Source organism: Panthera uncia, assembly GCF_023721935.1.
Source record: "Panthera uncia isolate 11264 chromosome A3 unlocalized genomic scaffold, Puncia_PCG_1.0 HiC_scaffold_11, whole genome shotgun sequence".
NCBI lineage: Eukaryota > Metazoa > Chordata > Mammalia > Carnivora > Felidae > Panthera > Panthera uncia.
Window position 1 is genome coordinate 8,399,654 of NW_026057578.1, and position 23,338 is coordinate 8,422,991.

The window sequence follows — 23,338 nt, forward strand, 5'->3', positions numbered from 1 at the left end:
ACAAACCAGGCTGCCGTGATAATTCTCCAGGTTTCCCTCAACATTCATGTTAGATCACTCTGGAATACAGAGGTGGCTATTACTTTGAATACAGGGTGCAATCGTTGGCTTACATTTAGGTGCCAAGGTTTAAGGGGGAAAAAATGAGTTGGTAAACCGTGTTTACACACTAAGAAGCAAGAGGGCTCCCCCCGCCCCCCCACCGCTAAGGAAAGAGCAGGCAGGCCTCCCACGCAGGCTCTTGGAGAGAATCCGCAAAGCACCCTCAGCACGAACCTTTGTGTTTTTCTCCCTCTCCTGTTACTACCCCTGGCCGAGCTTGGGATGCAGAGTTGGAGTCCTGTAAATTCAATGTGCATAACGACCTAACTCCTGTGCATTGGTAAGAAATTATGAGAGGAGAAGGAAAAAAGAGAAAAGGCTTGAGTGAACTCTGAAGCACCCCCCGGCCCCCCAGCACGGGGCCTCATTTGGTAGAAGGACCAAATCCGTGTCCTAGACACCCCCCCCACCCCTCCTCCCCCCACCATCCCAGCTACTGGGAGGGGGACCCTCCCTGAGCTGTGTTGAGGGTGTGGACAGATAGAGTCCTCAGCCAAGAACAGTGAGTCAAAAGGACCTTTCACCCTGCCCTTCTTTCTTTACAAGGAAATCTTCCCTGACACGGGTGCTCTACCTTCAAAAATCACAGGCCAGGAGCTCAGGCCTTGAGAAAAATCTTAACACTGGCTGATATGACCAACAATAACAATTTTCTTGGAACCCAAAAAAGAAAAAGAAGTTTATTTATGGGTTCCCATTTTTGTCCCCCCCCCCACACTTCCTCTTCCCCTTACATGAATTTTTGTAAACGATAACAAATAAAACTTTCAAAAAACAGAGAGGGAAGGATTTCTCGAGATCCTGCCCGGTCTTTTTTTTTCTCTCTCTCTTTCTTTCTTTTTTAAGTCTGCAAGAGTCAGAATAGCATTTCAGTGTTAGGATAGTCATCCAAACCAAATCCCACATCTTTCCATCCTGAGTCAGATGCAGGCTGGACACCTGCCCTCATTCTGGTTATAGGCCTTCTGACCCAGCTCAAGACATGCGACTAAAAATTGCTGTGGAATTTGAACTCACAGACATTCGTCCTGACTCAGCCACTCTGAACTCTGCTGTGCCATAAAAACCTGGGCATTTCCTCCTCTCACTTCCCCAGAATCTGCCCGGGAGTGTCCAGGGAAAGGTTGTCACGAACGGACTTGCAATGAAAGTAATTGAATAAACGGAGAGCACGTCTATTTCTGGAATTAGGCTTGTGTGATAGTAGAGAAATCAAATGGGATAAGGGGCAGGGAGAAGCCTGGTGAATCCAATATTCCCGTGTCCACCTACTTAAATTCCACTCATCTGGGACTCATCGTCACTAACAATGGCCCTTTTAGCTTCGGAACACGGAATGACTAACCTTTTTCTAGCCTGTCAGTGAGAACTACCACTGTAGATTGGTAAGTATTTCCGTACAAAATTCACTTGGAAAGGATATTGTTTCAAGCCTGGACAAAGCTCATATTGTCGTGTTCCAGTCCCAGTTATTTTAGGCAAGGAAGGGGGATTTCCACTGCTCCCTGTAATCAGTCGTGAGCACTCCCCTCTGAGTAACCACTTCCTTGTAATCTGTCAGAGCCCAAGATATTTAAAAGGAAAAAAAAAAAAAAACACCCTGATATTATGCATAAAATTCCTAGCCAAGCAAGCCAGTGTGAGAACACATCAGTGAGCTTATGCAGGAGCAAAGATGTGACCTCACTCCGTGGAGGGAAAGAGTTGGTTCTGAAGGGTTTCCCAAGAGTTGATTCTAAAAGGAAGGCATGAAATGGGTCAACGCAGGTTCTCCGGTGGAACGGAAAACTAGAGGCGCCTGGGTGGCTCAGTAGGTTGAGCGTCTGACTCTTGATTTCAGCTCAGGTCATGATCTCACAGTTTGTAGGCTCGGACCCTGACAGCACTGACAGCGCGGAACCTGCCTGGGATTCTCTGTCTCGCTCTCTCTCTGCCCCTCCCCCCCCAAAAAAATAAATAAACATCAAGAAAAAAATACGAACCTAGCAGCCCCTCAATGTCAACGTCAATGGTGATAGGAGTACTTGTTTATAGCCTGCCTGCCATGTGCCGGGCACTGGTTCACCTGAACCATTATTCCACTGGTCTCATTTGCAAGTGGATAGTGTCTAAGGGTTCTTTTCTCTTTTTTTAGAGTCAGTTAATGTACACGAAATACATAATAGTACAGGTGGTAACAGATATGGCAAAAATCCAAAGTAATACAATCGAGAGACGGTGCACCAGACAATGCCGTTTCTCAAAATAAAATAAACCCCAAAACAAAACAAACAAAAACACCACCGCAACAAAGTGAAAAAGCAAAAAAAATTACCGTGTGTTAAACAGTAATTAGGTGCCAGGCACCGTACTAAGTTTCTTAAAAACATTAACTCGGGCCGCCTGGGTGGCTCAGTCGGTGAAGCGGCCGACCTTGGCTCAGGGCACGATCTCCCGGTCCGTGGGTTCGAGCCCCGCGTCGGGCTCTGGGCTGACGGCTCGGAGCCTGGAGCCTGCTTCGGATTCTGTGTCTCCCTCTCTCTCTGCCCCTCCCCCCTTGCACTCTGTCTCTGTCTCTCTCTCTCTCTCTCAAAAAAAAAAAAAAAAAACGTTAAAAAAAAAAAACATTAACTCAAATCCTCACAAAAGCCCTATGAGTTAGGAAATATTGTTATCCCCATTTTATGGATGAGGAAACCGAGGTTTAGTAATGCTAGGTAATTGGCTCAGGGTCACGTGGCTCGAGTGGCAGAGCTAGAATTTGACCCCACTCCCATCAGCTGCCAAACTCCCACTAGTTAATTGTGACATTAGAGCTACTGTGCCAAGCACCGTGTTGAGTCATCAGCACAACAGCCCTCACTCCTCCGGGCAAAGGAAATGCCACAGGTCGCTGGGAGAGGAGCCGCTTCCTGCTCCTGCAGAACGAGAACATCACCATCAAGACCTCACCATCCCTGGGTCCAACTTCTAAGCTAAACAACGTATCCTTGGAGTGACAGATGGTGGCTTAGTCACCCTGGCTCGGCCCTTCTCCCTTTTTCTATAAGCCAGCTATGTCTCGTGGGTGGCTTGGAGCATGACCTCAGAACACACAGGCTGTTACGTAACCTGCCGTAACTGGGCACTGCGTGCAAGGCCGTCAGTGTCCCTCCAGATCCCCGCCGGACGGGCAGAACACCTTCTCCAGCTGTTTTGGGTCTACGGCTAACAGCTCCCAGCCAAGTTCATGCTCAGAGTTGCCCTCGGCACAACAGGAGCCATGCGTCTCGGAGACAGCTCCTCGCCCTTGATGTGGTCAGCCCACGGCCAGTAACCGACTGTCCCAGGGTGAAAGACCAGCCCCCTCTGCCTGCGGGTGAGGCCAACGCCGTGCGGTCAGGCTGAATCTGCACTTAGTTTCTTCCCTGCCCTGTTCTGCTTCCCTCACTCCCTGTCTCCTGGCTGCTTTCCCTGGCTCACCCATGGGCACCCAGTCCTCATCCCTCCTCCCGCTCTTAGAGGCCCTGCCAGACAGGACAGTCACTACGCACCGAGGCATAGGCCCTGGGACGCGTATTAAATAGGACGAACTTCGGGAAATTGTGCTTTCGGAGGAAACATTTACACAAACCCAGATACCATGGGAGAAGAACCTCAGGAAAACCTGCCTTTTTTTCTCTCCCCCTGTTCTTACCGCTGCTATGTGCTCAGGCCTGTGCTAAACATGATACAGACATGGTTCTATTTGATTCTGAGAACAAATTCGTAAGGTAGACCCTCCAGTTACCCCCTTTTGGGAGTCGGTAAAAATGATCTTCAAAAAGTCAATTTGCTTGCGTGGGGTTCCACTGCCCGGCGGGCGTAGAAACGGCCTTTGAGCCCACATCTCCAGAACCTCCTCGTTTTGTTTTGTTTTGTTTTTTTTACACCGCCTCTTGCCCACTGCTCTAGATCAGGGGTCAGCAAACCAAGCTTCCTGAGCACTGTCTTTGTCAATAAAGTTTTACTGAAACACAGCCATGCGTATTATTTACATATCATCTATGATTGCTTTCAGCCAACAAAGGCAGAGTAGACAGGTGACACAGAGCCCGGAGGGCCACATGGCAGAGAACATTTATGATCCATGCTTCTCACGGAAAAAGTTGGCCGACCCCCACTGTAAATGACGGGCTTTTTGGTGCTAGTGTTTAGCCTCAGAAGAAATGTGCATTCTCTTCCCTTCAAATCACGGTTCTCCATTCAACTGTGATTTATCACAGACACTGTGTATACTCATTCACCTCCTGGGGAAGGGCCAATCTTACCCATTCTAGTAGGTTCTCATGCAACACCCTCTGGAGAAAAAAAAATCCCATTATCTAATTGACCTGCGCTCCCTTACTGGCTTACCCACTTACTCTTTTAAAGGAATTCTATCATTTCCTTGACAGATTATTCTTATAAAGAACCACGGGGAAGTTTCCTCTTGAGATTTCACTCTGGAATTCTCATTGTTCAAGTAGATCCCATTACCTTTTGAACTCCTGCCCCTCTCCCAGAAGTTCCTCTCCTCGTCTTTTATTTCCTGCATTTCCGTGCTTGGAAATGGTGATCACCTCCTTCCAGGGGTTTCTGCAACATGGCTTTCGGACTTGGAGCTCTTTTCATCTTTTCCCATAAGTCAGTCACTTCTTAATTATGTTTTGCTGCCCAGTCTTTGAACTGTATCCAATCTGTTTGCATCCTGGGAGGATTAAAATGCAATGAGTACCATGGGACTGATTGAGAGGAAATACACCCCATCCATTCAGTTTCAAATGGTGAGTAGAATTTGAGCCCAACATATTGTATGCTCCTCTTTCTGAAGGCCTCTTCCAGTTAGAATTTTCTAGAAGTGTTATTGTGAGCTTAAACCAGCTCTGTTTGTTATTTAATACCATAAGACTCCCGATTTTTAAATGTAAACTCTTCCACCAAGTAAAATGGGGACAACCTTTCTGCAAAGCAATTTCATCAGGTACATCGAGGATGATTTAAAAGCGTATACCCTTTGATTCAGTCCCCCCACCTCTAGAATGAACCTCAAGCCTTAGCATCTAATGGAATAATCAGAGACGCAGAGGTAAGGATATTCATCATGGTATTGTTTTAAATAACAGAAAAAAGACGGGAAGAATCCACTTTAATATAAAGGCATGGCTAAAAATTTTATGTCTTTCTGAAGGAATGTATTCTGGGCATAAAAATCATGTGTTTGAAGAATTTTTGATAATATTGTAAAATGTTTGTGAAGCAATGTTAAGTAACAAACTATACACTGAATAATACCACATTTTAAGAACACATATCTGTCTGTGTGTATATATATTACATATATTTTATAAATCCTTACTAAACAGATTAATTTTTTATTGTTTTGTTTATTGCTATATGCCCAGAACCCAGACCAAGGTTTCCCAGTCATGGCCCTACTGACATGGGGGCTGGATCATTCTCTGTTGTGGGGGTTGTCCTGTGAATTACAGAATGTTTTGCAGCATCCCTGACCTCTACTCACTAGGTGCTGGGGGTACCCCTCTCCCCACCCAGTTATGACAACCAAAATGTCTCCAGATATTGCCAAATGTCCCTTGGGTGACAAAATTGCCCCTGATCAAGAATCACTCGCCTGGAACATCTAATAGGTGTTTGAAAACATTGCTGAATAATTCAATGAATTAGGAGAGACACATGGAAATTTTAGCAGTTATCTCTTGTTAATATCATTATTTTCTTTTTGGTACCACACTGTGTTTTCCTAAGTTTTCTACTAAAACATGTGCAAAGTCCTGTTTATAATCCCTCAGCCACAACTGCAAAATCCACAGTTTATTTGATGGCAAATCTGGACTCCTCTGAATGTATATGAGGGCTTTTAACGATCTCAGGTGATGTAAATATTCATACATTTCTCAGAAGTATTAAACTGTTGATTTGATATTCAGCATAAATAAAACACTTCTAAACTATGAAAAAAAAAAAAAAAACCTGACGTGCAAAATGCCTCTGGCCCTTAGGTTCTAAGACAGGATTGTGGGCCTGTGTTACTTTTACAATCGGCAAACAAACAGAAACGTACGAAAATGGTCATGATACTCCTCTACTCAACAGAATAAGATGTGTTAAGACGGTTTTTGCTTTGGGTTTTGGTTTTTTTGAAAGAAAGAAAGGGTGCAAATGAGCCAGGGGCAGAGGGAGGGAGAGAGAATCCCAGGAGGGGCAGAAGGGGAGAGGGAGAGAGAGAGAGAGGAAGAAAGAAGCGGGGCTCGAGCTCACCTGATCCAGGGCTGGCACTCATGAACCGTGAGACCACAACCTGAGCCAAAGTCAGATGCTTGGCGATCGAGCCACCCAGGCGTCCAAGGAGGTATTATTAAGTAAACACTCACCCAAAAAGTTCTCTCTGAAAACTAAATTACAGGAAAAAAAAAAAAAAAAGGTAAGGATAGTCATCATAATCTTATTTTACAGATGAGGAAATAGATGCTCGGAAGGTTTTGAACCAGAAGTCCCACAGCTGGAGCATGCTGGTGCTGGACGTAGATCTCAGGTGTTTATGACCACAGCTCACCCATCTGAGCCCCACACATGACTGCCTTCTTGTTTCTGGACTCCAGGCACAGCGCCTGGCAGGGACAGGCATCTATGATGTCACAGGACTGAACGAATGAGCACTTTCTTGGCGTGAGGTTAATTTCATAGAAGGCCAAGGTCATCTGCATTCCATCTTAAACAGGAAAGAAAGCAAGGTGCAGCTTGGCAGGGGCCAAGATAAGAGCTGAGGCCACTGATGTATGTCCAGTTGCAGCCTGGAAACCATCACGGGGGATGACATAAACCACCGTCCACGTACGATGCTTTATAGGTTGTGTGGACATGGGCTCCGGAGCCAGACCCCTTGGGTTCCGGTCCACGTTCACCATTCATTGGTTGCAAGGTAATTAAAGACTCTGTGCCTCAACATTCTCATTTGAAAGATGGGAACCATAATAAGACCTCCATCCCAGGTCTGCTATGAGGACCAGGCGAGTTAATACAGAAAGAGTGTTTAGAAGGGTATCTGGCCCACGCTAAATGCCCATTAAATATCCTCCCCTCCTTTCCCCAGTACATCTTTTTTTTTTTTTTTAATGTTTATTTCTTTTTGAGAGAGAGTGAGCGCAGGAGGGACAGAGGGAGAGAGAGACAGAGGATCCGAAGGGGCTCTGCCCTGACCAACAGAGAACCAGATTTGGGGCTGGAACCCACAAACCATGAGCTCATGACCTGAGTCGAAGTTGGAAGCTGAACCGACTGAGCCCCCCAGGCGCCCCTCCCCCCGTACATCCTAAGCCTTTGCTACTTTGATAGCTCTCAGCCCCTGTGAATGGAGGATAGCACAGAGGCAGTACTGAGCCCTGGTCAAGGGTTTGTATTCAGACGGGCTGAGGCTCACATTCCCGCCCTTCCGGGCATGAGCCTTGTGACTGGGCAAAGTCCCTTCCCCTCTCTGTGCCTCGATTTCCCCATAGATACAACTTAAGTAGCAATACATCGGAATTTTGTGGGAACGGGGCGATCTGCAGGGTGCACGCTGCTCGGCTCGGTCATTACTCAACAATGGTGACTATTTGTGTTAACCTCCCATCTCAACGATGAGAAACCAAGAAGCAGAGAGGTTAGGCATCAGGCATCTAAAGGTGCAGAAGCCTCAGCTGTTTCCATAGCAACGTGTCAACCACACGTGGGGTACAGAATAACATTAAGAGCTGTACGGACAAATTATGTCATACTTTTAATAGCCACGTATTTATCGTGTTTCTTTCCACCTGTGGCAAGCAAGTCCACCCCCCCATTAATAGAGTGATAATGAAGCTTCCTTTTTATATAAATGGAGTTAAGCATAAGTAGTGGATTAATGTAAAGAAACATATAAAGTGAATACTAAACAAGCTGGGGCCAGATATGGTGCAATCGCACAGGTCGTATGTGGACAGCTGTGTGGAAGAAGTGTTGGGCTAGACCACATCTGGTGACTAAAATAGCCCAGCAGAACGGTCAAGGGGATCTTCAAGGGCAGCAGGCACTGATGGTCTGCGTGATTCACCCTACGTTCTTTATTAGTGAGCTCTTCCTCTCTCTGAGTACACACTGACCTCGTCCTTTATGGATTTCCTAACCACGAATTGGAACCATGTTTCCACTGTCTCAGCATTCAATTTACAGCCCTCCCTAATTTCCCATTTTATGTCATTAATGTGTGTGTGTGTGTGTGTGTGTGTGTGTGTGTTAGAGATCCTTGTGAACGTAAGTCACAATTCCTTCACTCACACTACCTGCTTCAGTAATGGACACACAGGCGTGGCTCAGTCATGGTAGTTGACCATGCGTTGTGTGCATCCATGATTGTTCTGATGCTCCCAACAGCTTGATAAGGTAGGTATAATTGCGTGCCAATTTTTACAAATGGGAAAGAATCTGAGGCTTACAGAGGTGATGTGAGCCCAATAGAAGCAACTAAAACTACCAGTTGAACCCAGGTAGCTGAATGTCATGCTTGTTACACCACATTGTATCTACTTTAAAGCATGCCTTGGATGGATGGATGGATGGATGGATGGATGGATGTTTGGATGTTTGGATGGATGGAAGGATCAGGAGAAAGCATAGAGAGACAACAAGACTATCTTTGAGCTACCTATAAAAGTTCCATGTTTGGAGTTCTCTTACGGACTAAGCATTAGACAGTATCATCAATCCTCATCTACAATCTCTGCTCAGAGAAAAGATGACTTGGAGATGTAGCAGAGGTTTGTTATTAAGACATTTGCTATTCAGAGCAGGGACTCTAAAAGTCAGACAAACTAGGGTCCCAATCTTAGATCTGCCGTTAAAAGCTGAGCAATCTTGTGCTGGTTATTTATAGTGCCTAGGCCTCAGTTTCCCCATCGATAATGGGGGTAATGATATCTCCTTCCCTAGGGGTCCTAGAAGGATCAAATGAGACCAGGTGACCCCCATGCCTGCTTTATATCATATTCCCAATGTGTAGTCTGCGTCATTGCTGTTGCTGTTGTGGCTATCATTATCCTTACCACTTACAAATCTCAGAGCCAGACTATCACTCCAGGTCCATTTTAAGCGATTGAGAAGGTTGTGAGTTAACATTGGGCTAGAACATCACAGAGAGTAATTGGCTGAATAATGGCTCCCGGAGGAGGCCTGTCTCCAAACCCTAGAGCCTGTGAATCTGTCACTTTGAATGGCAAGGGGAATTGAGGTCGCCGATAGAACTAAGCTTGCTCGGCAGCTGATTTTAATGTTTATTTATTTTTGAGAGTGAGACAGAAACAGAGTGTGAGCAGGAGAGGGGCAGAGAGAGAGGGAGACACAGATCCCGAAGCAGGCTCTAGGCTCCGAGCCGTCAGCACAGAGCCCCACGCAGGGCTCGAACTCATGGACCTCGAGATCATGATCTGAGCCGAAGTCGGATGCTCAAGCGACTGAGCCACCCAGGCGCCCCGCTCGTCAGCTGAGTTTAAAGTAGAGAGATTATCCTGGATCACCCAGGTGGACCCAAGGTCATCGCAAGGGTCCTTGGAAGTGGGAGAGGGAGACAGGCGGGGGGACTGTGACTGGAAGAAAATAGGTTGAAGACGGGGAAGGGGCCATGAGCCAAAGAACGTAGGCAGCTTCCAGCACTGGAAACGTCCAGGTGATGGACGGTCCCCTGGAACCTCCGGGAGGAACGCGGCCCTACCGACAGCTCGGTCTTAGCCGACGTGGTCTGTGTGGGACACCTGACCTCCGGACCTGTACGGTAATAAATGTGTATTAATTGAGGCGCTCATTGTGAGGGAATTTGTTAACAGCAGCCCTAGGAAACTCACGCGACAAGGAAAGATTCAGACTCTGACCGCGGATGGAAGGAACCCAAGGGTCTTAACAACTTGCCTCACGGAGGAACTCTGTTTCACTTGCCCCCTTGAGAAGAAAACTAGAGGCGGCCTCGTCCTCTGCTTCTCCACCTCTCCTTCGGGTGGGAACCCGTGTGCTTACTCAGGCAGGTCTATGCAGCCTGCTGGGGGGGAGCGGGCTTCTGGCCAAATGGGCTAGTGCTGGGCCCCAGCCCCCAGCGGCTTCCATGAGGAGCAGGTGGAAGCCGTTCCCAGCTGACGGGAGGGTGCAGCCAGGAAACAGCTTTCCAGACTCCCAAGTTTCAGGGCTCTGAGGAGGAGTGATGGCTGTTATTTCCTTCATGGGACAGCTCCAGTTAAAACAGGAAATGAGTTGTTGGGTCATTTGCAGCCCACAGACTTCGGGGCACCACGGTGTCTCCTTTTCCTTTGCAAAGCCGCCGGGCTCGTCAAGGGCAGGAGAGCCTGACACCCAGAACTGATCCATCTATGAAGGGACCTTTTCCCACCTTTCAAAGCCAGGCAACGTAATCTACATCCAATACAAGGCCGAGATCTTAAGGGTTTAGTTCTGGGTTTTGGCAACTGTATTGTAATTGACATCCACCCCAGAGAAATTATGGAATGTTTTCATTATCCCAGAAAGTTCCCCCTGCCCTGTTCTAGGCAATAGGAAGCACCATCACCTTTCCACCGGCTCCCAAGGCAACTACTGATCTACTTCCTGTCCTTATAGATTCCTTTTTTTCTAGAACCTCATCCAAAGGGCACCACACAGCATGTGTTCCTTTGCATCTGCTTTCTTCCACGTTGTACAGTTGTGAGATTTTTAAAAATCTGGATTTTTTGGGGCGCCTGGGTGGCGCAGTCGGTTAAGTGTCCGACTTCAGCCAGGTCACGATCTCGCGGTCTGTGAGTTCCAGCCCCGCATCAGGCTCTGGGCTGATGGCTCGGAGCCTGGAGCCTGGAGCTGTTTCTGATTCTGTGTCTCCCTCTCTCTCTGCCCCTCCCCCGTTCATGCTCTGTCTCTCTCTGTCCCAAAAATAAATAAAAAACGTTGAAAAAAAATTTAAAAAAAAAATCTGGATTTTTTTATAGTTCTTTTTTTTCTTTCTTTCTTTTTAACTTGCTTTCTTTTTTCTTTTTTTAAATTTACATCGAAATTAGTTAGCATCTAGTGCAACAATGGTTTCAGGAGTAGATTCCTCAGTGCCTCTGACCCATTTAGCCCATCCCCCCTCCCACAATCCCTCCAGTAACCCTCAGTCTGTTCTCCATATTTATGAGTCTCTTCTGTTTTGTCCCCCTCCCTGTTTTTACATTATTTTTGTTTCCCTTCCCTTCTGTTCATCTGTTTTGTCTCTTAGAGTCCTCATATGTGTGAAGTCATATGATTTTTGTCTTTCTCTGACTAATTTCACTTAGCATAATACCCTTCAGTTCCATCCATGTAGTTGCCAATGGCAAGATTTCCTTCTTTTTGATTGCCGAGTAATACTCCATTGTATATACACACCACATCTTCTTTACCCATTCATCTGTTGATGGACATTTGAGCTCTTTCCACGCTTTGGCTATTGTTGATCGTGCTGCTATAAACATGGGGGTGCGTGTGTCCCTTCGAAACAGCACCCTTGAATCCCATGGATAAATGCCTAGTAGGGCAATTGCTGGGTCATAGGGAAGTTCTATTTTTAGTTTTTTGAGGAACCGCTATACTGTTCTCCAGAGTGGCTGCACCAGCTTGCATTCCCATTAAAAATCTGTTTTGGGCTGCCTGGGTGGCTCAGTTAGTTGAGCGTCCAAGTCTTCATTTCGGCTCAGGTCATGATCTCACGGTTCATAGGTTCAAGCCAAGCATCTGGCTCTATACTGACAGCATGCAGCCTGCTTGGGATTCTCTCTCTCCCTCTCCTCTCTGCCTCTCCTCCTACCCTCTCTCAAAATAAATAAATGAACTTTAAAAAAAAAAGTTTTGGAGATGCCTGGGTGGCTCAGTCAGTTAAGCTGACTGAAATCTGACTCTTGTTCTTGGCTTAGGTCATGATCTCACAGTTCATGAGTTCAAGCCCCGTGCCAGGCTCTGCTCCTGCTTGGAATCTTCTCTCTCTGCCTCTCCCCTGCTCTTACTCTGTCTCTCTCTCTCTCTCTCTTTTTTCTCAAAATAAATAAAACTTTTTGAAAAATCTGTTTTGGGGGCACCTAGGTGGCTCAGTTGGTTAAGCATCCAATTTCGGCTCAGATCATGATCTCACAGCTCGTGAGTTCGAGCCCCGAGTCAGGCTCTGTGCTGACAGCTCAGAGCCTGGAGCCTGCTTCAGATTCTGTGTCTCCCTCTCCCTCTGCCCCTCCCCCACTTGTGCTCTGTCTCTCTCTCTCTCTCTCTCTCAAAAATAAAAAAAAAATTTTTTTTAATCTGTTTTGTTGATGCCATTTGGGTTGTTTCTATGATGTCAAGCACCTTTTCATGTACTCATTAGCCATTTCTACATCTTCGGTGAACCGAGTCTTTCGCCCGTTTTAAAAATGCGTGTGTTTGTGTTTCCATTACTATCTGTGGAAGTTCTCTATATATTCTTTATACGACTTCTTTATCACATATATGGAGAGCAACATTTTTCTCCCAATCATCTGTGACTTGTCCATTTTCTCAATAGTATCTTAGGATGTGCAGAAATTTTAAAGGGTAATGTTGTCCAATTGACTTATTTTACATTTAGTGCTTTGTGTGTCCTAAGAAATCTTTGTGTAACCTAAGTTTACCAGGATCTTCTTCTCGGTTTTCTAGAAGATTTCTCGTTCCAGCTTTTATCTGCAGTTCTGTGATCCATCCCAAATTTATTTTTGTGTCTGGAGTTAGTGTGGGAGAACAGGCAAACAAATTCCACGGCCGGTATTGTAAAGACAACAGGATGATTGTTCCTAAACTCAGGGTCTAGTGCAGGATTTGGCAAACCTTTCCTTTACGTAGAAACAGGCCAGACGGTGAATATTTTCGGCTTTCCCAGGCTATGCAGTCCTTGATGCAACTTCTCAACTTCGCCTTTATCGTGCAAATACAACCATAGACAACGTGTAAAAGTCAAGAGCTCGGCTGTGTGCCGACGGAAGTAGTCGCACACAATGCGATTTGAATTTCATGTCATTTTTACATTTCATGAAATATTATTCTTCTTTTGATTTTTCTTAAACCAGTTAAAAACTTGAAAACATTATGGTAAGTGAGTAAGGGGTCACAGGAAAAAAAAAAATACCGTATGACTCCACTTTATATCAAGTACCTAGACTGGGACAATCCATAGAGACAGTACCACAGAGGTTACCAGAGGCTGGGAGGAGGAAGGAATGGGCAATGATTTAATGGGTCTATGTGTTTGGGATGATCAAGTTTTGGAAGCTGACGGTGGAAACTGATATTTCCCATGCACAACATTGGAAATATACCGAATGCCCCTGAATGGTACACGTAATCGCTCAAATGGTCAATTTTATGTGATATATATTTTACCAAAATATATTGTTTCTAACTTAAAAAGGAATTATAACTAAAGGTCTTATTATGAGTCAGGCACTGTACTAAGGATATCACATGCTAATTCAATTTTTTAAATGTTTACTTATTTTTGAGAAAGGCAGAGCACACGTGGGGGAGGGACAGAGACAGAGAGAGAGAGAGGGAGGGAGGGAGAGAGAGAATCCCAAGCAGGCTCCGTGCTGACAGCAGAGAGCCCGATGCAGGGCTGAAACGTGAGATCACAACCTGAGCCGAGGTTGGACTCTCAACCAACTGAGTCACCCGGGTGCCCTGCATACGAATTCACATGATCTTTGTAACACTACGAGGTAGGGGTCTCTTATTATCATTACACCCATTTTATAGATGAGGAAACTGAGGCGCTGAGTTTTGACGACTTGCCCAAAGTCACCTTGCTAACGAGTTGCCGAACCAGCGGTCTGGCTGTGGGTCCGCATTTTGAGTCACCCTGCTTCGTCGCCTCAAAAACCAGTGATTCTCAACCTTGGCTGAACGCTAGAGTTCCCTGGGGAGCACTTTTAAATCCCTGTGCCCTGGAAGGATCTAGTTAAATCACAGCCTCTGAGGGTGGAACCTCAGAGGTAGCTGTTGAAGTCCCCCAGCTGCTTCCAGTGTGCGGTCAGGGTAGAGAATCACTGCTTCAAAGGGCAGGCTTCTCTCAGAAGATGACATTTCAGCCAGAATGAACGGGAGTCAGCCGCGGTGGGGAGGGGCAGAGCAACAGTTCAGGCCATATATGCTATCAGTCGTGTATTCTTATCGAAAGGTGTTGGTCCTTTTCCCCTGTGACCATAATGACAAACATCCTCAAAGCAATAGCAGCTCATGTTTATTGAGCAATTATGCCCCAAGCATGACCCTAAATGTTTCCCATACACCATCTCCGTTCACGTTCACGATCATCTTAGGGAGTCAACCGCATCATCCCCGTTTCGCAGACGAGGCAGCTGAGGGCCTGAGGCCTAAAGAGAGTTGCTTGCCCAAGGCCACACTAAGCGGCAGTGTGGGGGCGTCCAGCCACATACTGTCCGAGTTTGGTGCTCCAGACGCCTTCACAGTGAAGCTTTCCGAGGGTGCCCCAGGCAGGAGCAGTGAGAAAGGACGTCCCTTGGTAAATTGAGTCAGAACCTTGGTGCTCCTCTAACATCGCCATAGCCCAGAGACAGCTCCAAGAAAGAGGCTTGTTAATGCTTCTGCATAATCTCACTCTGGGGTGAAGAGGAGCCCGGGAGCCAGGAGAAGCGTGTTGGGGAAATTCAATGTATTATCAGTTGGAATCCAGCAAGTGGATGTAGAAGGCCCCTGGTCCAGGGAGAAGCTGTGTGTGTGTGTGTGTGTGTGTGCGTGTGTGTGTGTGTGTCCATGTCTGGATCATGTGGATTATGTCCACTACCAGGAGCAGATCCGAATGGGAGAAAGGGCCACCCACCCCAGGGAATGTAACACAGACAAGACTCCCACGACTTTTCCCCCAACTCCGGAAAGCCCGAGACCGCGTTTTGCTTATACGTCACCCCTGACTCTAGAACGGCGTCTGGCAGACAGGGCACTCGTTCATCACAGTGTGTGGAGCAAATCGAAAATGTGCAGTGGGGTGGGGGTGGGGGTGCCCTCCACTCGAGCACTGGAACCGAGCTCCCTGCCCAAACTTGTTAAGGGGCGAAGGAAGGACTGTTCCAGGAAGAAGGAAAGAAGAATTCACGTTCCAAGTTCAAAGGAAGCTTTTCTGTTATTCTTTGTCACCCATCACTGATAAGGAAACTGAGGCTCAGAGAGGTTTAGTGAGTTTATCACTTATCAGGCAGCTAGAAAGGACCAGAACTTCGGTTTGAACTTGGGCCTCCGGGCTCCTCTCCCAGGGCTCTTTCTACTACCCATTAGCAAACAGACAACCAGAGGTTAACGCATAGATCTGCTCTGCAGCACAGGAATCCTAACCATCACCGCTGATGACAAAAACCATGAGAACGGCGTTAACCAACATGTAGTAAGAGCTTCCTAAGAGCTTACTATGTGCCAGAAACCAGCTTGTATACTTAAAATGCATTATCTCAAGGGATCTTCACCAACAAATCTAGGGAATGGAATCTATTGTCATCCTTATTTTATAGTTACAGAAACAAGATCCAGAAGCATTAACAAGCCTCAGTTCACACAACTACGAAGGGGCAGCACAAAAGTTCAAACTCAGGAGGATCAGCCCTCCCTCATAGCATAGCGGCTGTTCTCCAGCCTGGTGGGCAGGTTGGTCCCAGCATCAGGCAACCGGCCTCTGGCTGTCACCGAGTGGATGATAATAGCAATTATGGCCTTTCTGGGGCTCTTAACATTTCTATTTTAAGAGAACCTCTCAGCCTTTTGACAAAATTTTCTGGTTTTCAAATCCAGGTGTTTGGATGTTATGTCTCCATGGGGAGAGAGCTCAGCTCCTAAAACTCCTGGCCTCTCTGTGCCCTTTATCCTCTTGACTCCAGGGAGGGAGGAGTGATTTATCTGGCAGGAGTTCCTTGTGTCCTCGTGGAAGAGTGGGTTGTTCTTGAAACTCACGTTCTCCTGTGCTGGGAGATCCACTGAGGTTCAGAAGCCCCAGACCTATAGATATCTGGACCTATCAACAATAAAGGTGACATTTTGGCTCCTATCTGTGCTGTTGACTGTATCACCCCAGAACTCATCTGTTGGAACCTGGTTTCCATTTTGATAGTAAAGTAATCTGGTTGCAAAGATGGAATCCCCAAGAATGGAATTAATGTCCTTAGACAAGAGACCCAGAGAGCTCCCTCGCCTCTCCCGCCCAGTGGGGACACATGGAGAAGTCAGCAACCTGGGGGGGTCCTCACCTGACCATGAGGGCACCTGATCTCCCACTGCCAGTCTCCAGGACCACGAGAAGGAAAGTTCTGTTGTCTATAAGCCACCCAGTCTACGGTGTTTTGTTGTAGCAGCGCCAATGGACTAGGACAACTTGCATATCCCTTTGTCTTAGTTTTCAACTGGTTAATAACTCCAGCAGGCAAGATGCCGTCTTTTGGACCTCCTCAAAAGGCCCATCACAGGGAGGCTACTTTTAGTGAGGTGCAGTGTCGCGTTTATCGGCGGGAGCAATAATTCAGCACTAGGGATGTGTTTTCTCTTTCCCGTTCACTTATTTATCCCATATTCACTTGCGAAGCACCTCCTATGTGCCCGGCGCTTCGCTAGGGACTGTTTAAGGATGAGCCGTTGCAAGTGGGAGCAAAGAGCCAAATCAAGACTGAATGGAGTTCTTACTTCCAACCTTTCTCTGGGAGGTTGAGCAAGAGGAGGGGAGAGAGGGCGTCAGCTGTTTTCAAGGAGCTTGACATCCACTCCCCATTCTTTGGGTTACAGCACCCTGGTTTTCCTTTGGGGGTCACCCACTTTATTGTGAGCCGCTCCAGTGGGACTGTCAGTCAAGGCACCTGGCCCCTCCCCTGGCCAAGGGATGAACCCATGGTCAAGACAAAGCATCAAACTCTAGATATGAGGCTGGTGACTCTCTGCCAGAGGGACGCAGGGCAGAAAGCACATTGCCGCTTCCCCGCTCCAGAAGAAAGTCCTTGAGGAGCCTCGCTCCCTAGACACATGGGTCTGTTTTAGTTCTTCCCTCCCTCCTTCTCTGCTTCTCTCTTTCTTGCTTAGTTCTCAATTCCCCATCTGTGAGTTTCTCAATATCGGCCCATTAAATTGTTTTCAGCATAAGTCAGCCAGAATCGGGTGCCTTTGCAAGAGAAAAATACCATCGCAACGGTCTGCACATGGACTGTATGAATTAGAACTTTGTGTTCAATGCCTTGGGGAACTTGAGGTTAAGAGGAGACTTTCAAATTTAGGGTCAAGGAGACCTTGTGGCTCGCTGATTAAGAACACGGGCTCTTGAGTCAGCCCTTCCTGGATATAACAGCCGGCTCTGCCATTTGTTAGTTACTGGCTGATGTGGGACACATGACCTAACTTCCCAAGCCTCAGGTCCTCTTCGGTGAATGTAGGATAATAATAGCACCTAGCTCCCAGGGCTGGCAATGCGGTGAAGTACGTAATAACCTTTGGCTGTTATTTTAGTGATTATTCTTCAAGATTTCTTCTGAGAAGTCATACAAAACAGGAATGTAAATTGCAAAAAAGACGCTGAGCAGGAAGGCACTAAAGAAAGCCTTCCTCCAAAGGGGATGTTTATTTCAGAGACACACAGGGGGACGCTCAAGCAGCTGTCTTCCAGGAAATCGTCCACAACCCAGGGTGAGTTCTAAATTTTAAGTGACTAGCCAGTGTCAAAGGATTGGAAAGGGAAGAAAACACACTAGGACGATGTAAAAATCCAACCACACATTGCATAAGCTCTGAGCTCTCCCAGATTGAATGAGAATCCTGAATTTGGACGTGCTTCCCATCTCCATTAGGCAAAGAATCAACACCGTCATCCATATTCTATTGGCAGCTACCGCTGCACTTAACAGTAAATATCAGAAACCAAATACCGGGGCTCCCTAGGATCTTGGAAAGAGGAAGATATAAATGATTAATCCAAAGGCTCAGGGCCTTTGCATTGGAGGTTTTTTCTGCTGCAAATGTTCTCCCCAGCACCCCCATCGCCCCTTTCGGTGTTCACCTCTACCTTCTTATTTCAGCTCAAAGGTCACCACCTCTGAGAAGCACTCTGGGTTGTCTCTAGTGGAACCAGCTTCTCAGAGTGTTCTCTGTGTTTCCTTCCCAGCGGTACCAAGTTTGTGATGAGATGTTTCCGTGATTGTTGGATCGGTGGCTTTTCCCAAGTAGACCACGAGCTCCAGGTGGGCAAAGATCTTGTCTGTTACGCTCACTTCTGTAGATCGGGGAAGATTGGTTCCAGACCCACAAGAGAAACTTTATCCATCTTTGTTCGTTTCATGACTTTGGTAAATGTCTACTGATTTCATTCACTCAGCAAAGGCTTAAATTCTTAGCACGTGCTATTCAATGATGAATGCCATCATTAGTGCATTCCTTTAATTATTAATTCATTAATAATCTATAAATGCTTACAATCTGCCAGGCACTGAGCAGTGAGGACCCAGCCGTGAGAAAAAGAGGAAAAAATCCCGATCACAGAACTCACAGAACTTACACTGTAGTGGGAGGGGGCCATCAATGAATACATAAATAGACGCGTGTCCCAGGAGACATACGTGCTTAGGAGAATAATAAGTGGAGAAAAGAGATAGGAAGAACTGGGGCCGGAGCACATTGTGGGGGGCACTATTTTATTTTATTTCATTTTTGAAGTTTATTTATTTTGAAAGAGATAGAGAGGGAGAATGAGCAAGGGACCCGACGTGGGGCTTGAACTCATGAACTGCGAGATCATGACCTGAGCTGATGTCGGATGCTTTACCAACTGAGCCACCCAGGTGCCCACAATTTTAAAGACAGATGCTGCAGAAGACCTCACTAAGCAGAGACCTCCACAAAGGAGGGAACACAGCATGGGACAACTGGAGAGGGGGGGACATTCCAGAAAGGGAGCAGCAGGTGCAAAGGGCCTGCAAGGGCGTAGAGAAAGAAGAATCCAGGATGACCCTGATGTTGGTGTGAGTAGCTGGCTAGAGGCTACCATGGCTCAGGAGAGAAGGGACGGTGAGAGAATAACCCAAGTCCTCTTTGGCCACCTTGAATTTGACATTAATGAGGAAGTAGGAACAGGGAGATGCATATTGGCTTTATTTTCTTTTAAGATTAATTATTTATTTCAAGAGAGAGAAACAGAGCATGAGTGGGAGAGGGACAGAGAGAGAGAGACAGACAGAGAGAGAAAGAATCCTAAGTGGGTTCAGCACTGTCAGTGCAGAACCTGACATGGGGCTTGAACTCATGAACCATGAGATCACGACCTGAGCCGAAATCAAGAGATACTTAACCAGCTGAGCCAACCGGGCGCCCCCATATTGGCTTTATTTATTTTTTTATTTTTTTAATGCTTTTCTTTTATTTTTGAGAGAGAGAGGCAGACAGAGCACGAGCGGGGGAGGGGCAGAAAGAGAGGGAGAGACAGAATCTGAAGCAGGCTCCAGGCTCTGAGCTGGACAGAGCCAGCACAGAACCTGACCTGGGGCTCGAACCCACAAACGGAGATCATGACCTGAGCCGAAGCCTGACGCTCAACTGACTGAGCCACCCAGGCGCCCCCGCATTGGCTTTATTTTTAAATGTTATTAAAATATTGCACATACACAAAATAGCAGACACAATGGAAGTATCCAGCCTCATGGATTTCCCGAAGTGTTGTGTTGGGTAATCAGCACCGCCCCCCCAAAGGCCCTCGTGCCCATCCTGGTCACTGTTCCCTCCCTCAGTGACCACTGTCCGGCCTGGCACGACAGATACATTTTATTGGCATTTTTCAACCCACGATCAAGAGATAATATGGGGCACTGGCTCAGGTCATTCTCAGAAAAATACCTCATCTGCTTTTTCTTTTGGACTAAGACTTTTGATTTGTTTTGTTTTGCTTCCTTTTGTTGTTTGCAACTGGGAGCTTTGCTTGTTTGTTTTATTCGCCTTCTTCTCAGGGTGAGGTGCTAATGCGGGGTGCGGGTGGGGTCGCTCGGGGCTGGCAGTCACCTCCTGTCCGGACCCCCGGGTCCTGACCTCTGTGAGCGGGGGGCCAGCCACCCACCAGACCAGCTGGAGCTGTAAACCCTACTCCCTGCTTTCAGAAAGCAAGTCCCCTGCCCACCCTGTCCCCGTCCCCAATCCCCCGGGGGCCTCCCCCCCAACCTCGTCCAACCCCAGCAGCTGGTTTTTCTTAAGGCATCGCTGTTAGTTTACAGTGGCTGCAAGTGTTCATTTTCATGTTTTAATGAAAACACAGCCAACTTCATTCCATCCTGAAAATTAATGTCTTCTTTCTCTCTCCGTGTCCCCCTCCCTCTCACTATATCCACCGATTGTTTCTTTTGGAATTAATTCCCCTCTCGCTTTGCCTCCGTAGAGCTCTGACTGCCGGGAGAAGGAAGAGGACAGCCCCTCGGGGCCGCACAGAATGGACAGGCCAAGCGACAGGAGGGAGGCCGCCCGCTCTCCTCCAGGGCCTCGAGGAAGGCACAGTCACACCTGCAAAACACAGCGCCCATCTTTTTCATCCGCTTTTACCTCTCAGGAGACCCCGGTCCCCAGAGACCTGTTTTCACCTCCCCGGCTCGGCACACATGTTTTCTACATGATATTAACCGGTCGCCTTTGAATCTCGCACATCCTGGTATGCTTTGGATTCACCGACCTCATTTTTACACACACACACACACACACACACACACACACACCCCAGAATCTGTACTAGCTGACTGCCGGCAAAAGAAAACGTTAGTGTGGCTCTCTCTCCTTCTTTTAAACAGCTTAATTGAGATACAATGTACACGCCATAAAACTCACTTAAAGTGTGTTCTTGCCTGACTTTGCGTTTATTTACTGGGGTGTGCATTAGCTGTTTCTTCTTGAAAAATGGGGCCGCCGGGTGGACATTTTCACCCTACAGGCTCCCCCCTTTGAAAGGTGACATCTAAATAGAGAGCAGATTCTGTCCATGTTTCCACCCCCTTCGCCCCCCTCCAAAAGTTGTTTTATTCATTTTGCCACTTACAACCTACTTCCTGTGTTTGGAGTCTGAGCCGCCCAGGCCTTTTCAGGAGACTTGCTGCCTTGTTTCTGCACTAATAATAAGTTTCTTTTGTGTTGGAGGGGTTTTCTGTTCGGTTTTTTGTTATTTAGAGTCTTCTGCTGTTTCCCTTAACTGCGGGGCTGGGGAGACCCCAATGAAAGGTATCTGTGTGGCCTAACGGACTCTGCAGAAATATTTGGTACTTAGAGCCAAATGTAAACGTTCGCAGCATTCTGACTCTGGGGGTGGTCAGAAAGGAAGATGGTTAGGAATATGAAGAGGCCTGGAGCTTTTTCCTGATATTAAAATGTTAATCTCTAGTTTCGCTCTGACTTCCATCTCTGTTCCCTCGTTTGAAGAATAAGATTTAAAATAACTGCTTCATGGGGCGCCCGGGTGGCTCAGTCGGTGAAGCATCCGACTCCAGCTCAGGTCACGATCTCGCGGCTCGTGAGTTCGAGCCCCACGTCGGGCTCTGTGCTGACAGCTCGGAGCCTGGAGCCTGCTTCGGATTCTGTGTCCCTCTTTCTCTCCACCCCACCCCTGCTTGTGCTCTGTCTCTCTGTGTCTTTTAAAAATGAACAAACATTAAAAAAATTTTTTAAATAACTGCTTCAGCAGATTTGCCTAAGGATCGCAACGTGCAAACTCTTTAGAACACAATCAATTTCTCTAAATCTACAAATACTCATTAAATATGAGTTTGAAGGAGCTTCACTAATGGTATAAGAATTCTGTTTCTGTCAAGGAGCATTAATAAAAACGTAGTGGCTGCGGTCAGACAGGCATGCTCCAGCTCAAGCATTCACTCAGCGAATACGTACTAAGGCCTGCTGGGTGCCAGATATTGGGGATTGCAATGGCGGACACGCAGGGAGAGTCAGGTAGAGGAGAGAAAGATGTTCACCACGTAGTCAAGCAAGTAAATATCTACGTACAAACGATCTAAGTACCACAGCAAGGGCTGTGGGAGAAACTTCCGCCGTGTGTGTACGTGTGTGTGTACATGTTCAAAAAAGTTTTAAGAGGATGTATATTTTGCTAGTAAATTTATCCCTACCAGCATAGAAAAATTTTCTGGAACAATCCATGAGAAGTTGGTTGCAATTGTTTCTTTTTGAGGTAGGATCCAGAAAAGCACATAGAGGAAGGTCTACTTTTTATTCTATACATGTCTTACACAGTGTGAAGTCTCTAACCACAAGCATGTATTTTTTATTGTTTATTTGCTTGTTTACATACCAGTGGACCTTCTCTAAGCAGTAGATTGAGAGTCCACGTCAATTTTCTTCGTTAGTTTTCTCCATTCAAAACCAAACCTTGTTATTTAAAATGAATAAATGATTAACTGCTTAAAATATTTAACTTGTCATGCCAAACCAATTAAAGAGTGCATATAAAATCGTTATACTTGAAAAGACAAAGGTCATTTACAAGAGTGCAGAAAGTCATCAACCCACACCAAGGTGTTCCCAAGCCCACTCATGCCCACAGAGCTTGCCCAGACAATAACCTTTTTATTCAACAGATATTTATTGAGTGCCTACTGGGTACCAGGTGTTGTTCTGGGCACTGGCAGGTAAAACCATAGCCCACTCTTCTGTTGTAGGAAACAGACAATATATCTGTTTCTTTTTTTTATTTAAAAAAAATTTTTTTTAAACGTTTATTTATTTTTGAGACAGAGAGAGACAGAGCATGAATGGGGGAGGGTCAGAGAGAGGGAGACACAGAAGTGGAAACAGGCTCCAGGCTCCGAGCTGTCAGCACAGAGCCCAACGCGGGGCTCGAACTCACGGACCGCGAGATCGTGACCTGGGCTGAAGTCGGCCGCTTAACCGACTGAGCCACCCAGGCGCCCCTACCTGTTTCTGATCAAGCAAATCCAATATACATTATATATAAATCAAGCCAATCAAATATACAATATATATTTTATAGAACTATATAATAATAGAAGTATTGTGATGAAAAAGTAAAGCAGGGCTGGGTGGCGCGGGACCAAGGGAGTGGGTGGTGCTTTTTGGTTATTATATAGAATACATTTTGTGGTTGCATTCACCATAGAGAAGGGCCAGGAGGCATGTCTGAGGAGATGGCACATCAACAAGGACCCAGATGAGGAGAAAGAGGCATGAGCCATGGAAGAATGTTCTCTGCCCAAGAGACCAG

General features: G+C 46.6%; 1 long non-coding RNA gene across 1 annotated transcript; it reads left to right on the plus strand.

Annotated features, from left to right (window-relative positions):
• Positions 1 to 6,762: 6,762 nt before the first annotated feature.
• Positions 6,763 to 20,967, plus strand: LOC125936487 (uncharacterized). The gene is made up of 3 exons (XR_007462028.1): positions 6,763 to 7,021; positions 18,248 to 18,323; positions 20,501 to 20,967. It is a non-coding gene; the product is annotated as an uncharacterized LOC125936487 (long non-coding RNA).
• Positions 20,968 to 23,338: the final 2,371 nt, after the last annotated feature.